The 14,654-nt window shown below is 35.3% G+C and overlaps 1 protein-coding gene and 1 long non-coding RNA gene across 5 annotated transcripts in view; one reads left to right on the top strand and one right to left on the bottom strand.

Moving 5' to 3' along the window:
• The window catches only part of LOC135130175 (cGMP-dependent 3',5'-cyclic phosphodiesterase-like), a 164,725-nt gene that overhangs the window by 120,663 nt on the left and 29,408 nt on the right, over positions 1-14,654 (bottom strand). The gene's annotated exons all lie outside the window — the stretch shown is intronic.
• Positions 8,318-8,944, top strand: LOC135130686 (uncharacterized). Its single transcript, XR_010280830.1, has 3 exons — positions 8,318-8,512; positions 8,565-8,784; positions 8,843-8,944. It is a non-coding gene; the product is annotated as an uncharacterized LOC135130686 (long non-coding RNA).

The following is a 14,654-nucleotide window of genomic DNA, read 5'->3' on the forward strand; positions in this document are numbered from 1 at the left end:
AAGAGTTTATTCGAGCTAGAATGCGAGAAGATTATGGTAAGTTAATGTATATTGATAAATTCTGTGTCAAGTAAAATTATGACGTATTTTGTTTTATTATGCATAGATATTCCTTAAGAGAGGCAACATGTGAAACCCCAAGAGGTGCATTTGTATATCATCATATGGCTACACCTGCCCTACACGGACGTTATAATGTATTGTGGACCAATAATTTGCGTGCTTGAGACGTACATCTGAAGAAAAGTGAATCAGCTGAGGTCCGAGCTGTTGTCTCTGAAAATTCTTTTAATCCCCAAGTCAGCCTAAAAACAGCTAATGTTGAGGTACAACTTCATGAAAGCTTAGGACAAACTGATAGGAGCGAAGCACTGCTTTTGCTATTGGGCCCTGAACTAGAAAGATCTGAAGAAAATCTTCTTCACAGTGTCGAAGAACTATTAGTGTCCGAGGACTATTTTAATGGCCCATCAAGAAAACAGTTTGTGGGTCAGTTTTTCACCAAAAGTGAATCAGATTTTGCATTAGGAAGCGCAATTTTTTATTGTAAAATACTTTTTTTTTGTTTTGAAATAAATTGTTCTTTAAATTGTGATTTTTTTTTAATGGGTGTTTCAGACCCAATTCGTACTAAAATGAGAGTGATTTTTACTTGTACATGAAAGGTTTAATCAGGAATGCTAAGTTTTTCCTTTTCTAGCAAAAATGTGTGAAAAGAAAAAAGCTTGGGATTGATGATGATTCTTAAATCAAAATTTGGCAATTGATTGAAAACATTTGCAAATATGAGATCTCCTTTATGTATTATTTTAAATTCACAGCCGTATCTGTAGCATCTGAAAATCAAAGCCGTTTATGTGGAGGGGGAAGTCAATGGCAGTATGAACCACTGTACGACATACGTTCGAGGCAAATGTAGTGGTAAAAGTTGAATTTAAATATTTATTAAATACTACCGGTTCCGTTCATGTTTGGTATCAAGATCAACAGTAAAAATATCAGTCTTAATGGTACAGGTAGTGGGATATATAAGAAAATTACTTTAATGGTACAATTTAAGCGTTAAAGTGACGCCTCGATTTCACCCATAAGGATTACACGGGGAACTGAAATACGGGTCTCGTGTTATGAACTGAGTTCAAATTTCGCGCGTCATTCACTTTACTGGTCAATTAGCTGATCGACCAAAACACAGGTTAAACGAAACCGGCCGACTGGCGCAGGCATAGAGGCGTAGGAAATTCGTTGCGCGGGAAAACGAACGTTGGTTGCCAACTTAAACTACAACTCTTTAACTGCTTTAAGCGTATAATGTTAGTATATTTTGGATTCTCCGATTGGCGATTGTGAATTCAAAATTTTCCAATCTATCGCTGGAAATAGTATACCTTTTTACAAGAAATGTTGAAGATGTTGTCCTTGATTAGCAATAGAGGCGTCAGAGCGTCGCAAGAGGTTTGTTGATAGGTAAAAAGACACCGGAGTAGCGGCTGCCACTTTCACTTCTTGTTGAAGTCTTTCGATAATTTCTGAACACTGTTGATTTCCATAAACTAACTGTTTCATCCAACCGATACACATTTATCGGAAACCGTCTCTTGAAATCGTACTTGTTGACGAGCATGTGGGGTTTCATAGGACAAAAAGTGAGTTACACAACGTGGACAATCAGTGGGCTCCAAACCGTGTACTTTGTCAACATGATATGGATATGGCCGCATTCTTTTAATGCAGGATGCACTACAAGCTGTGAAAATCCAACTTCTTCTTTTTGTCCTATCACGGCCACGTTCGTGATTTTAAGGTTGAAGGTATCATGATCTCGGAGAATCTGTACCACTGATGCAAATGTTTGCGCACACTAATTACCATATCGACACAGTGTGCATGGGAAAACTGCACCATAAACCGATTTCACCGACTGCTCGATGATGACTGGCCCTTTTCGTGTTTTTCACGTTGAAATTAAAAAAGTGCCTGATAAAGTCACTTTTTTGATTCCTAATCCGAGTCGCTCTGTTCCATTCATTGTAGTAATCATGTAGGTCACGAAACATTACCAGCGGCGCGTATAACAATTTACATTTAATTTCAAATAATTTTTTCTAGACACTGCTACTACTTAGGACCGTGAATTTTATCCAGTGACAATCATATTGTGAGCTATTCCCAGTTTTTTTTTTGCATGTATTTCGCAATCACCTTGTATACTATCTGAACCACCAGGCAAAATCACAAAGTGCATCAAACACTTCATGAAACATGTGTCATGGCCTCTTGGACTATTAGGGGCGTATTTTGAAATTAATGACGCCTTGTTAATACAGGGTGTTATTGAAAGGTACGTACAACAAAATGGACAGTTCTTCGCGAAGTCTAAGAAGTCGGAAAAACTTATTTTGTGTTATCAAATTTATAAGGGGAAAATTAACCCTTATCCAACCTTTTCAGACGCTACTGAAGGATAAATAGGTAAAATAAAGTTATTTTACTAAATCCTAGCAACTGTAACAATAAAACTTTTGTCAAGACTAAATGTTGCTATAGAAACGAAAGATGATCTTTTTATCAGAGGCGTACAACGAATTTGGACATAAATTTTAATAATTTTTATCTCTAAAAGGAGAACACTTTTACCTGAACTTTTTTTAACTTTTAGCACCCATACTTCGAGACCAATTGCTGATTTTATTTTGTACGTACCTTTCAATAACAGGCTGTATAACTAGTAAATTATTAACCAAAGTTGTGAAGCCCAGCATTCTAGACCAAGCGCAAATTATAACCCGAGACGCTGCTTACTAACAGTACTTGAGTATACGCACGGTAGTTGGTAGACGGTGGAAGATAACATTAACAGAGATAATAGAAATACGACAGCTAGCAAGTACTGCGTCCCAAACCGTCACTTTCGTACTTCAATCAATGTTTTGCATTAATGAAATGGTAACTCGTAAGATCGAATAAACTGACCATAAAGTGGAAGGCTTCTTTATCTTTGATTTATCCTAAAAATATACTATATATTATGCAGAATCCCCTAGTAGTCAGGCTGTTTCATTATTATTATTAAAGAAACGTCTCATATAAATATGAATATCACGCTGTGCGTCTCGGGTTCTGATTTGCGCAAGGTCTGGAAGTGGCTTCACAACCGTGGTTAATATACTTTTTTTTTTCACTAGTAGACAGCGTATGACAATAAATTGAAAAAATAAACCTTCAGTCTTTGTGACGCAAGATGATTTTGTTTTAATTTCTAATCAAACTTAACCTTAATCTTCAACGCAATGAAAACCGTTTACATTTAGGGATGGGGAACTGTTACTTTTTTGAGGAACAGGAACAATTGTGACTGTTCCATTTTAGAAACAGTTCCAAATAACAGTGATTCTGGAACAATTTGTTCTTGCGTTTCCTAGGAAGAACACTTTCATCCCGTATACCTACTATGCGGCTTTGCTACAGATAAAACTGTTATTTGTTCTTTACGTACTCGTTAGCGTTACGTTACGATTTTGGTCTTCGGATTTTGCCTTCGGAATCTGAAATTGTTACTTAAGATTTTGTTTTATCTATATTAATAAAAATGAATCATCGAAATGTATGTACGCCCATAACTTGAAAACGGCCGCACCGAATTGCACGATTCTTTTTTTTACGTGTTCCTTATCGTCAGGAGAAGGTTTATATGTAAGAATATTTATAAAAAATGAGACGGCTAAAAGATAAAAAAAAAATAAAAATTTTGTACGGGAATCGCCACTTGGAATGAATTTGAATAGTTGGCCATTCCTGACGGACCTGTCGCCTAACTGACGTGTCATACAAAACTATTTCTTCCGTGCGATTGTGAAAAGTATTATTGCATTTCAAGTCGTTGTTTGTTTTTTCGTAACAAAAACCGTCGTTTATTTCAAGAAAAGTGTTCGTTAAAGTGAATTCAGTTACGCATTGCGAAAGTTTCTTATTAATTTTGATCTGCCATTCTATTTACCTATGTTCACTGTGTTGGTTTCGACAAAACCTCAAACTTTAATTCGAGGAGTTGATTTGAAGTTTTCAGTATTTTAAAATTCTCAAGACAAAATTTACAGATTTGATTGACTGCGAAAATAATTCTGTGTCGTTTTATGAAGTTCATTACAACGCCGAGAAGACGACAAGCTGACATAGGTCCACGAAGTCAATGAAATGTGCGACGAACTACCTCAGGTACAAATCGCAATGATTTATTTCATGGGTAATTCGGATACGGAAGTTGATCAGCGTCGTGCTCATAATCAACATAATAGTCAAACATTGAAGCGAGACATTGGGTGGTATGAATAAAACTGAGTAGATACTCATATTCTAAGTACGAAGTACCTAGAAAGAGTAATAATCTTATATACCTGAGCATCTACTCTATGTAGTGAGTACCTACTTGGAAACATTGTATCTCCCCGGACACAAATTGAACATCTACGCGTTTTGTAAGCATTTAATGTAAAAATGAGCATCGGCGTGGCAAATAATTGAGCTGTCTGTAAAGCAGCTTAGAAAACGAGCAGGATCGTTGTAAGAGTGAGTTTTGACTAAATATGGGGACTTTCATGAACGTGGAACGTCGCCAAAAAGTGCATTCAGTTTGAAGAACACGTTAAGAGCGGGAATATCGAAAACTTTTCAGGTAATTAACTTTTATTTATGCATAAATTGTGCAGTGCGTTTTTTCTTTCACTGGTCATAGAGATTCCCATCTCAAGGTGTCTACCCCATACTAACTTATATTTTGGTGACTCGATTTTTGCCTTGATGGTTGAACACTGTCACTGTTTTCCTTTTTTGTTGTATCGAGATGCTACTTGAGCATCAACTGGTACTGAGTTTAGACAGTACTTCCCTGGCTGTCGGAAACGTAACGACTGCATGTCTATTATGTTTTTTTTTTCGCAGTGGATTTCAAAGCATTCGGTTTTGTAGTTCCTGAGTAAACTAATAAAATAAATTTACGCATTCATTATTTTTTTTGAGTCACTCGGTATATGCAAATTCAAAAAATGTGAATGGAATGATAAATTACAAGTACAGACTCATCATATTTTGTATATTCTAGATAGGATTTATTCGGCAAACTTTTGAGCTGACGTCATCAGTTTTTTGGAGAAGATAACCACATATATTTTGACTAAAAATTTATTATGCTCTTTATAACCTTAACACATTTGCAAGATTTCAAAACATTCGGTTCTGTAGTTCCTGATTAAATCAATAAAATATATTTACGCATTCATTAATTTTTTTGGGTCACCCTGTATATGCAAATCCAAAAAATATGATTGGAATGATAAATCACAAGTACAGACTCATCATATTTTGTACATTTTAGATAGGATTTATTCAGCAAAATATTGGAGTGACGTCATCAATTTTTTAGGGGGGAAGAGCAAATACATTTTGATAAAAAATTTACCATGCTTATGATAACTTTAAAACATCTCCAAGATTTCAAAGCATTCGGTTTTGTAATTCTTGAGTAAATCAGTAAAATACATTTACTTATTCATTAATTTTTTTGAGTCACCCTGTATATGCAAATCCAAAAAAGATGAATGGAGTGATATATCACAAGTACATACACATCATATTTTGGACATTTTAGATGGGATTTATTCGGCAAACTTTTGAACTGACGTCATCAAGTTTTTGGAGGGGATAACCAAATATATTTTGACTAAAGATTTATGATGCTCTTTATAGCCTTAAAACATCTGCAACATTTCAAAACATTCGGGTTAGCAGATTCAAAATGTTGTTTTATAATTTTGATTTTTTTTTCAAAAATCTGGACGTTTCGGGTAAAAACTCAATTCGGAGTCGTAAAACACTATGTTATTTTATACAATTTAAAAGCGATTTACTATGTACAATTTTGAAGTGACGTCATCGCATTAGTGGTGGGGCTGATTAGACAAATTTTGGTTAGCGTTTTACCATCTACATGATATTCCTAATATAAGTACAAAATTTCACAACAATCGGTCCAGTACTTTCGGAGATTAACTGTCTAATAAAAATCCGGGATGGCAGACAGACGGACAGACGGACAGACAGACGGAAATGGGAGACCTATTTCTTCGTCTTCCAGGAATCATGAAAGATCGAGAAAAGGTAAAAGTAGAGAGTCGGCCGACGGACTCGAGTACAATACTTCCTTTGCTTACGCTCGGGAAGTAAAATATGAATGCAATGATAAATTACGAAAATATACTGATGATATTTTGCACATTTTAGATAGGATTTATTCGGCAAAATTTTGAGATGACGTCATCAAGTTTTTGGGCTTGATGAACAGATATATTTTGAAAAGCTACCATGCTTACAGTAACTTCAAAACGTCTGCAATATTTCAAAATATTCAGTTTTGCAATTCTTGATTCAGTCAATAAAATAAATTGACCCAGTGTTTAATTGTTTTGGGACACCCCGTTTAAGCAAAACTAAAAAAATATTAATGCAGTGATAAATCACAATTAAAAACTCATTATATTTTGCACATTTCAGATAGGATTTATTCAGCAAAATTGTCAGGTGACGTCATCAATTTTTTAGGAAGAATGAACAAATACATTTTAATCAAAAAATTACCATGCTTACGATAACATTAAAGCATCTCCAAAATTTCAGAACATTCGGTTTTGCAGTTCCTGATTAAATCAATAAAATTAATTCACCCATTCATTAATTGTTTTGAGTCACCCTATAGAAGCAAATCTAAAAAATATGAATGGAATAATAAATCACAAGTATAGATTCATCCTATTTTGGACATTTTAGATAGGATTCATTTGGCAAATTTTGGGCTGACGTCATCAATTTTTTGGAGAGGATAAGTAAATATATTTTGAATAAAAATTTATTATGCTTATCATATGTTTAAAACATCTGCAAGTTTTCAAAGCATTCGGTTTTGCAGATTCAAAATTAAATTGTAGGTGAAACGAAGTTCACCGGGTCAGCTAGTTTAATATAAAGATTTAATAATTTTTATTTATAACCAACACAGCCTGTAAGAGAAAATTGACGTTCTTATATCTTGTTTCTTGTTGCTGTTATCTAATTTCTTAGTTTACTATTTAATTGGAAAAAAACAAAATTAAAAAATATATATATTAAATCTTGAATATATAAATTATTGTATCACTGCATCCGAATACAACAGTGCCTTTATTAAATAAAATTCTTTATTCCAAATAATTCTCTATTTTTTACCTTTCTGCTTATATGTACTATTATTTATTGTATTTATATATTATATGTTCATTTTATTCAAATATGTATAAACTTTTTATTTATAATTTGCATTTTGTGTTCATTTATAAATTTTTATATTATACTCCTACTTTACAATAAAAATATTAATTAACTGTTCAAATTTAATAATTTCACAAAATCGCCAAAAACGATATTCATTTGTTACCGTTCGCGATATTTCGGCACCCATCGTTACGTTTCGCTTTCGCAGCTGATTTAATTTCCAACCCGTATAAACGTTATTATTCTGTATTAATCTGTTCTCGTTTCGGTTCCAACATCGCAAATCGCTAGTGTCGTCTCCATCTGTGTTATTTATCGGTGGCCAAGGAAGAACACTAACAATAGATATTTATTTTATTAGGAGTTTAAGTGATACTTTATGTGGCGAGTATGGACGATTAAACGCCGAGCGATAGCGAGGCGAATTAAGTCCATACGAGTCACATGAAGTCACTTAAACTCCGAATGAAATGCAATATTTTATTTTCAAACGATTAATCTTCTTTTGAAATGATTATTTCCTATCTTCTTGCTTCATTAAGAAATTGCCTTGATTTCACTTACCATGGTTACTATGGTTGACAATCACTATGATTTTCACATATTTATACTCCGGCGGAGTATAAATGTTTTATTTATACGCCGGCGGAGTATAAGTTCTATTTATACGCCGCTCAAAAACGCTGTCATAGAAATGACACTTAAACCCCGGTAAGAACGTCATATAAGTGTCAGTTATATGACGTTTGAAATAGTTATTTATGTACCAAGGGCACAAAAAAAATGTTTATATTCGAGGGCAACGTTTACAAAATCGAGGGCCTCTGGCCCGAGATTTTGTAAGTTGCCCGAGATTTATAAACATTAAGTTGTGCCCGTGGTGCATACAAACTTTTATTTTTCATGAGAAAATCTAAAAAAAACACTAATTTATATAATTAATTAAAAAAAAAAAAATTTACGTGGCGTTGATTTTTGTTGTCACGGAGATTCTATGTTTATTACAAACACGGCGTCTATTCACGGTGTCAACACGTATATTTTCGACCGCGGAAATGAATGAGGAAAATTGTGAAATTCCAGAAAACATTGTGAAGAAAGCGCAAAAAGCCAATGAAAATGTGTTACCTGGAACATCAGGATCCATATATGAAAAAGAATACAAAATTTTCCTTAATTGGAAGATTAAGAAGTGGCTTACTTCCAAGAATTGGTGAGTTATTCTGTTTATAAAATAAGTATTTAACTGTGTTCTTCATTTTTAGTCAGAAAAATATTCACCCAGTTCCTTATGGTGAAAATACTCGATGGTCAAGACAACTTTAAGAGTAAACGACAACATAGACATTTCTAATTATCATGGTTTGACATATTTCTATAAAAAACCCAAAAGGTTATGTGGCAAAAAAATCCCGAGTTTTGACTGGCGAACAAGTCATGCAATTTGTAAAAGATGCTTCCGACAACAGATATTTACTTCAGAAGGTAAACTACGCTATTTTTTGATGATTGTAATTAATTTAAATACGAATGTTTTATGCAGTAAAGGTAGTTGGAGGATGAGTGAACACAATTCAAGATTTTTATATAATACGTTATTCGGTGCTAGCAGAATGGAAGCAGAGGCAGAAATAATTCCAATAGAGGCACCTCCGAAAAGTTTAAGTTTACCTGAATAAATAAGTAGTTAAAAATAAACAATATTTTTTTTAATTTTTGTTTAATTCGGTTTAGCAAAAGAGGGCATAATGAGAGGGCATAATAACTCTTTATGCCCGCTCATTGTGCCCCGGATATAAGATGCCGCTTCACGTTTATCAAATCATGGATATAAAACAAACATTATATACGAGTGAAAAATAAATAAAATTATTTATTTGGGTGTAGGCCCATTTCCTTGGAAATGGATAGCTAAGTTAAATTGCAATCAGGGAGAGGTAATAAGTAAAATGTGGTCTTCGTTTAACAAGTGTATTAAATATAAATTCAAACAGAATTAATAGTTAAAATTGTAAGTCCCAGGCAAAGGTTAAATATAATTGCACTCTTAAGACTACGAAACCAAAAATCGTAATTTGACGCGTCCGCTAAATAATAATCTCTACTTGATAATACAAAACTAAAATAATTACTCTTCACTTCAATTATTTAGATATATGGTAATCAACAGTTGCTACAAAAGGGCCAAATATCTACGTCTCCTTAAAGTTATTTAAAACGAAAACGCTATTCGAAATATCCTTAAATAATCTTTTCCTATCCCTGATCAATAAAATATTAGCACAAAACTTAAATTAAATGTCAGTGAATAATTGCAAGTATGACGATAAATAGGTAGGACATGGACGTATGAGGTCCAATCTTCGAATGGTACTTTTCACAAGGATCATACCTTATTACCCTAAGTTACAATAATAAAATTTGGGATGATTAGAATCTATACAAATTAAAATAATAATAAAAAAAAACTATTATAATATTAGGAAAAGAATTTTCCGGACCTTAAAACAAGAGTAAAAATGAAAATACTAATTTAACATTACTATGTGATTATTAATTAATTATGGCAAGTCTTAAAGTCTTATTAAAGTACACGGGTCATTCGTCATTTCATTAATGGCGTTTGCATTTAAGCGACAAAATAGTAACCAATCTCTCAGATAATTCCTCAGTTCTTAATTAATAAACGTTCGCCCTCTTGATGACAGTACCTAATGGACCATTCGGAGGTTCAGGTTAATCACACATCAGTCGATTATTATCGAAGAAGACACAAAAGCAAGATAACACATGCATGACGGTTTAAATTTGGAATCTTAACTTACTGAAAACCATGGAACTTTTCTAAGTCTTCGTTCGCAATTTCGGACAAAGGACACTCAGCTGGACAAGGCTTCAACACGGCATTACTTGGGTATTGCTCGTCGTAGGTATTTCTCGTCTTCGTGGCACACTGGATTCGACTTCCTCTTTACTCTCGATTTTGTGACCTTTTATACGGCGTTTTTCTCATTAATTATGTCGTTGGTGGCATCTTTATGAGTGCACGCGTTGCATCGTGGTATTCGTATTTGGGTCAGTTGATAAAAATGCACTCCTTTTGGGCTTTATTTAGAGGTTTTATAAGTCTTAGTTTCGTTGTTCCGGGAATTTGGTCAGACTGATAAGTCGCAAAATAGATTGATGGTAATGCGTGAGATTTGGTTTGTTTTATGCTTCTTTTATCTTGCGTTGCGTTATTGTGTAACGCCTATGTGCCTTATTTACTGGTTGACTAAAGTTATATTTTGTTTGTATGCGGAAGCCTTTGGTAGTTAATTTGGTGTGATTTATTTGGTGTTGGTTCCTCTGTGTTTTTAATTGAATGTCGTTAGTATCACGTGCAAACGTTGTGGATTCTTCTTTGTCTTGTTATCATGTTAACGTCACGTGCTGTCACCATCTTGGAACTTTTGCTTGGGTGTGGTATTTAGCTAGGGTTGACTGCGTGAGTGCTTCTCAATGGTGTGCGAATATAGGTTTGCAATTATCTGGTGGTTGGGTAATACATACGCGATTGGACATGCGCAATTTGCTTGCTTTTTGCGAATATGCGAATTTAGTCTTTGAGTTAGAGAATTATGTTCTGAAGTTTTCTTATTGCGGTATTTTGCGGTTTCTTCTCAAGGGTGGACCGTCACAACACTCCCTTGCAAAAAGTAAACTGCGAGCTTTTAAATGTTCGTAGTTTACTCTCAAGTCTCCGTTTCTATTGAATCGCGGCTGTCACTGTTAGCAAAACTTTTGATCTTCTTTGATCATTTAATCATTAAGAGATGTGAAAAGTTGTGCCAACTATTACTTAATATTATAATATTACAATCTTCGTAAATTATTACCGGGATGCTGGTGCCTGTGATGGTTCTTTAAGGGATGCTTGGAACTTCCTGGCTCAACTCTGGAATTTTGGTTTCACTTTCGCGTTCGATGGAAGAGGTGGTTGGTACTTCAATGACTTCAGTTTTCCGAGGGACTAGGCCTTGGTGTATGGGTACGTTGGAGTACGTATGGAAGGGGTGCAACATATCGTCGTTCGAACTACTTGTAGGTTTGATTTGTTGTGAACTCTTCTGAATGTTATTTGATTGTTGTAAGCTTGCATATACTTGGGTTTCTTTGAAGTCGTTAGTGGCCATGTTGTTCTGAATTCGTATGGTTGGTTTAGGAAAGTCATAGATGACTGATGTTCCATTGTTCTCCATGTACACTGGATTTTCCTTGTAGTTGGAACGCCAGGTTATGTTGGATGGAGTTCGTGTTAGGGTTTTTGCTTCCAGAAAGGTCGGTGTCTCCGTTCGGGTTGGAATGTGTTTGATGGTTGAGTTGCTGTGTTTGGAAGAACCACGGTACAAGTTGATCATGTAACATAAGAGTAGGTTAATTATGATCAAACCGAATACAATGATTAAGATGTCGCTGTATTGCTCCAGTTCTTTAAGTAATAATGATGGTTGACATCTGGGTTGGTACGTTAGGGTTTGTGACTTCTCAAAACGAGCTTCATCTGGGTTGTACTGCATGAGACTTATTGCTTGTCGTTCTCCGCAGTTCATGGGGAGGAGAATAGAGGTCATTATCGTTGATATATTGCTAATGGTATTTGTTTCGTGACTCCTCCAACGAATTGGACTACTACTGTTTCTTGCAGTGTGCCACTTCAAGTTATAGAGCTGTGGATTGTCTTGGACTGGGCAAATTATGGGCGCCAAGTCTTGATTTATAGTGTACATCGTGTTTTTAGAAGCACTTGCCAGTGTTAGTTCCTTTTTGTCAATGTACTTACAGTCATACTTATTATCTTGCTTTCATGCAAACTTTTTAACTTTTGTGAATTTTAAGAATATAAACTGGTCGAAATAAGTTAAGGATATTAAAAAGTCAACTAATCCAAAAAAAAATCTGGCGATTTTATAACATAAATTAATGAAGAGCAGTATGTTGAGTATGTTTATAAGGTTTTATTCGAAAAATATATCTGCAACACCACAAGAATTAAAAAGAAAGCAAAATCCTAACACCACCGGGCAAACAGGTAGGCGTAAAATAGCCTTAATCAGGGCCTTAATAATGTGTTACACCACCGCGATTTTGGGCACACTCCTGTACACGTCTGGGCATACTGAGTATCAAGCGATCCAACATCTCTTGATCTAAATTGTCCCATAATATGGGAAGAAGAGGACGCATATCTCTTAAGTGACCAGGAGGTGGTTGGTGCTCAATGAATGCTCGGCCAAGCATATCCCAAGCATGTTCGATAGGGTTAAGATTTGGTGAACGTGCTGGAAGCGGTAAACGTTCAATACCGAGAGTCTGCAGGCGCTGCGTCACACGGCGGGCTCGATGTGGAGTTGCGTTATCATCCAGAAATCGAAAATGGGCAGTAGCGGCTCGTGGTCTTTTCGTTCGGTGAGGCAACAATTTCGTTTCAAAATCAGCAGGTATTAATTAACATGTTGGCAATTACTTTTATTAAAAGACAGATTGTTTATTCGTTTTTATGAAAACAATACAAATAGCTTTGAGTCAGTAACATATCTCTATTCTATACGGGTACACTTCTCGAATAAAAAACATTTAATTGCTTCACACAAACCAACGAGAAGGTTTAAAGACTACAGAATTTGCTTTCTTAGCATTAAATATTAATTCATATGATTTAGGGCTAATTTAAATATATTAATCAATTAATTAATAAAGTTCTCCTCAAATCTGGATGAGAGGTTCTAAATCTTTGACATACAATTGTTCGTCGTAAGAAAACCGTGCTTAAATATTTAAACTTTATAAGAAATTCTGGAGATTATAGATTCTTATGTTGCTATCAGCATTGCAAAACTGACATTTTCATTGTCCTACTATGTTCAAGTTAACTTAAAAGTTTTAATACATAACCTTGTCAATGCACATGCTGTGAACACCTTTCCTTGCGTCTAATTAATGCACAACTAAATGCATTCAGCATCCCTGTTCAGCATTGCGCAGTTTCACCGTGAGATTAAAAAATCCAATCTGATTGGCTTAAGGACGGTAGGCGTTGGTGCCTCCGCTGGCGCTTTGATAAAGCACTGATGACTATTGTCTTACTCAAAAACATATTAGCAGATATCCGTCTATCTGAGGCATGCCTCCGTCTGAAGCTGGCCTACACGGCGGTGATCAGCGCTTATTCTTGTCGAAAGCGCGTACTTCAAAATATGTTACCAAGACGCGTTTTAATAAATCACAGTGTTCCATAAAAGTTATTTGCTATATCTTTAAAATATATTTGAAGTTAACAGATATTAAAACAAAAACTAATAGTCAATTTTTCGAGGGGAGGCACTGCCTCCCCTGCCTCCCCTGACGAGCCGCCACTGAAAATGGGGCTCCAAATTATAGCGATAATTGTCAACAATATCGTCTATAATGTCAGCCTCATAAATTTGGGACGTCATATTGCGTTCGCAAACGTACAGCTCCGTACGACCTCCAAGAAAAATGCCTCCCTATACCATAATTGTTCCCCCTTTAAAGGGATGTACTTCTTGGACATACCGGTCATCAACTCGTCTGCCTGGGGCTCTCCATACTCGAACAGTACGTCGGTCGCTATAAAGACCAATTCTGCTCTCATCTGTAAACATTACAGTTGACCATTCATTTTGCCAATTTAGCCTTTCTTCACACCATGCCAATCTGGCACGTTTATGTTCATGAGTTAAAGGAACCGTTCTTAAAGGTCTCCTACATCGTAACTCTGTCTCTTTGATTCGATTCAGAACAGTTCTTGGCGTTACAGAAGTACCAGTGGCGTGTAAAAGCTCCTGCCTGAGTAAAGTACAGTGAGATCTGGGATTTCCCCGGGCTTCTCGAATCAATAAACGATCTTCACGTATTGTTGTAGCCCTGGGTCTACCTTGCCTTTGTCGTTCAATTACAGATCCAGTTTCTTGGTACCGATTACTTAATCGTGAGACCACACTTTGACTCACATTTAACATTTGAGCCACATCTACCTGGCGGGCACCAGCTTCTAACATTCCTATGGCTCTATTGGCAGCATCTGGTGATAAATGTCTTCTTTGCATTTTAGAAAGCTTAATTTTGACAATTACTCGCTATACTGTCACCAAAATGCAAGGAAATAAACATTTGAATGTACTGCCTCTTGTGATAATTTTGTAATTTCTTCGATAACTTTTTACGCATTCGTCCAAAAACTTTATTACTCACGGAGGTGTTACACAAAGCCATAAGACACATATCCACGCCACCTTTGATACTTTTTCGCCAGTGGAAAAAAAAATAAAATAATATCCTTAACTTATTTCGAC

This window comes from Zophobas morio, unplaced genomic scaffold (genome assembly GCF_036711695.1).
Source record: "Zophobas morio isolate AGI-343-1 ecotype UQ-CSIRO unplaced genomic scaffold, CSIRO_AGI_Zmor_V1 ptg000017l, whole genome shotgun sequence".
Taxonomy (NCBI): Eukaryota; Metazoa; Arthropoda; class Insecta; order Coleoptera; family Tenebrionidae; genus Zophobas; species Zophobas morio.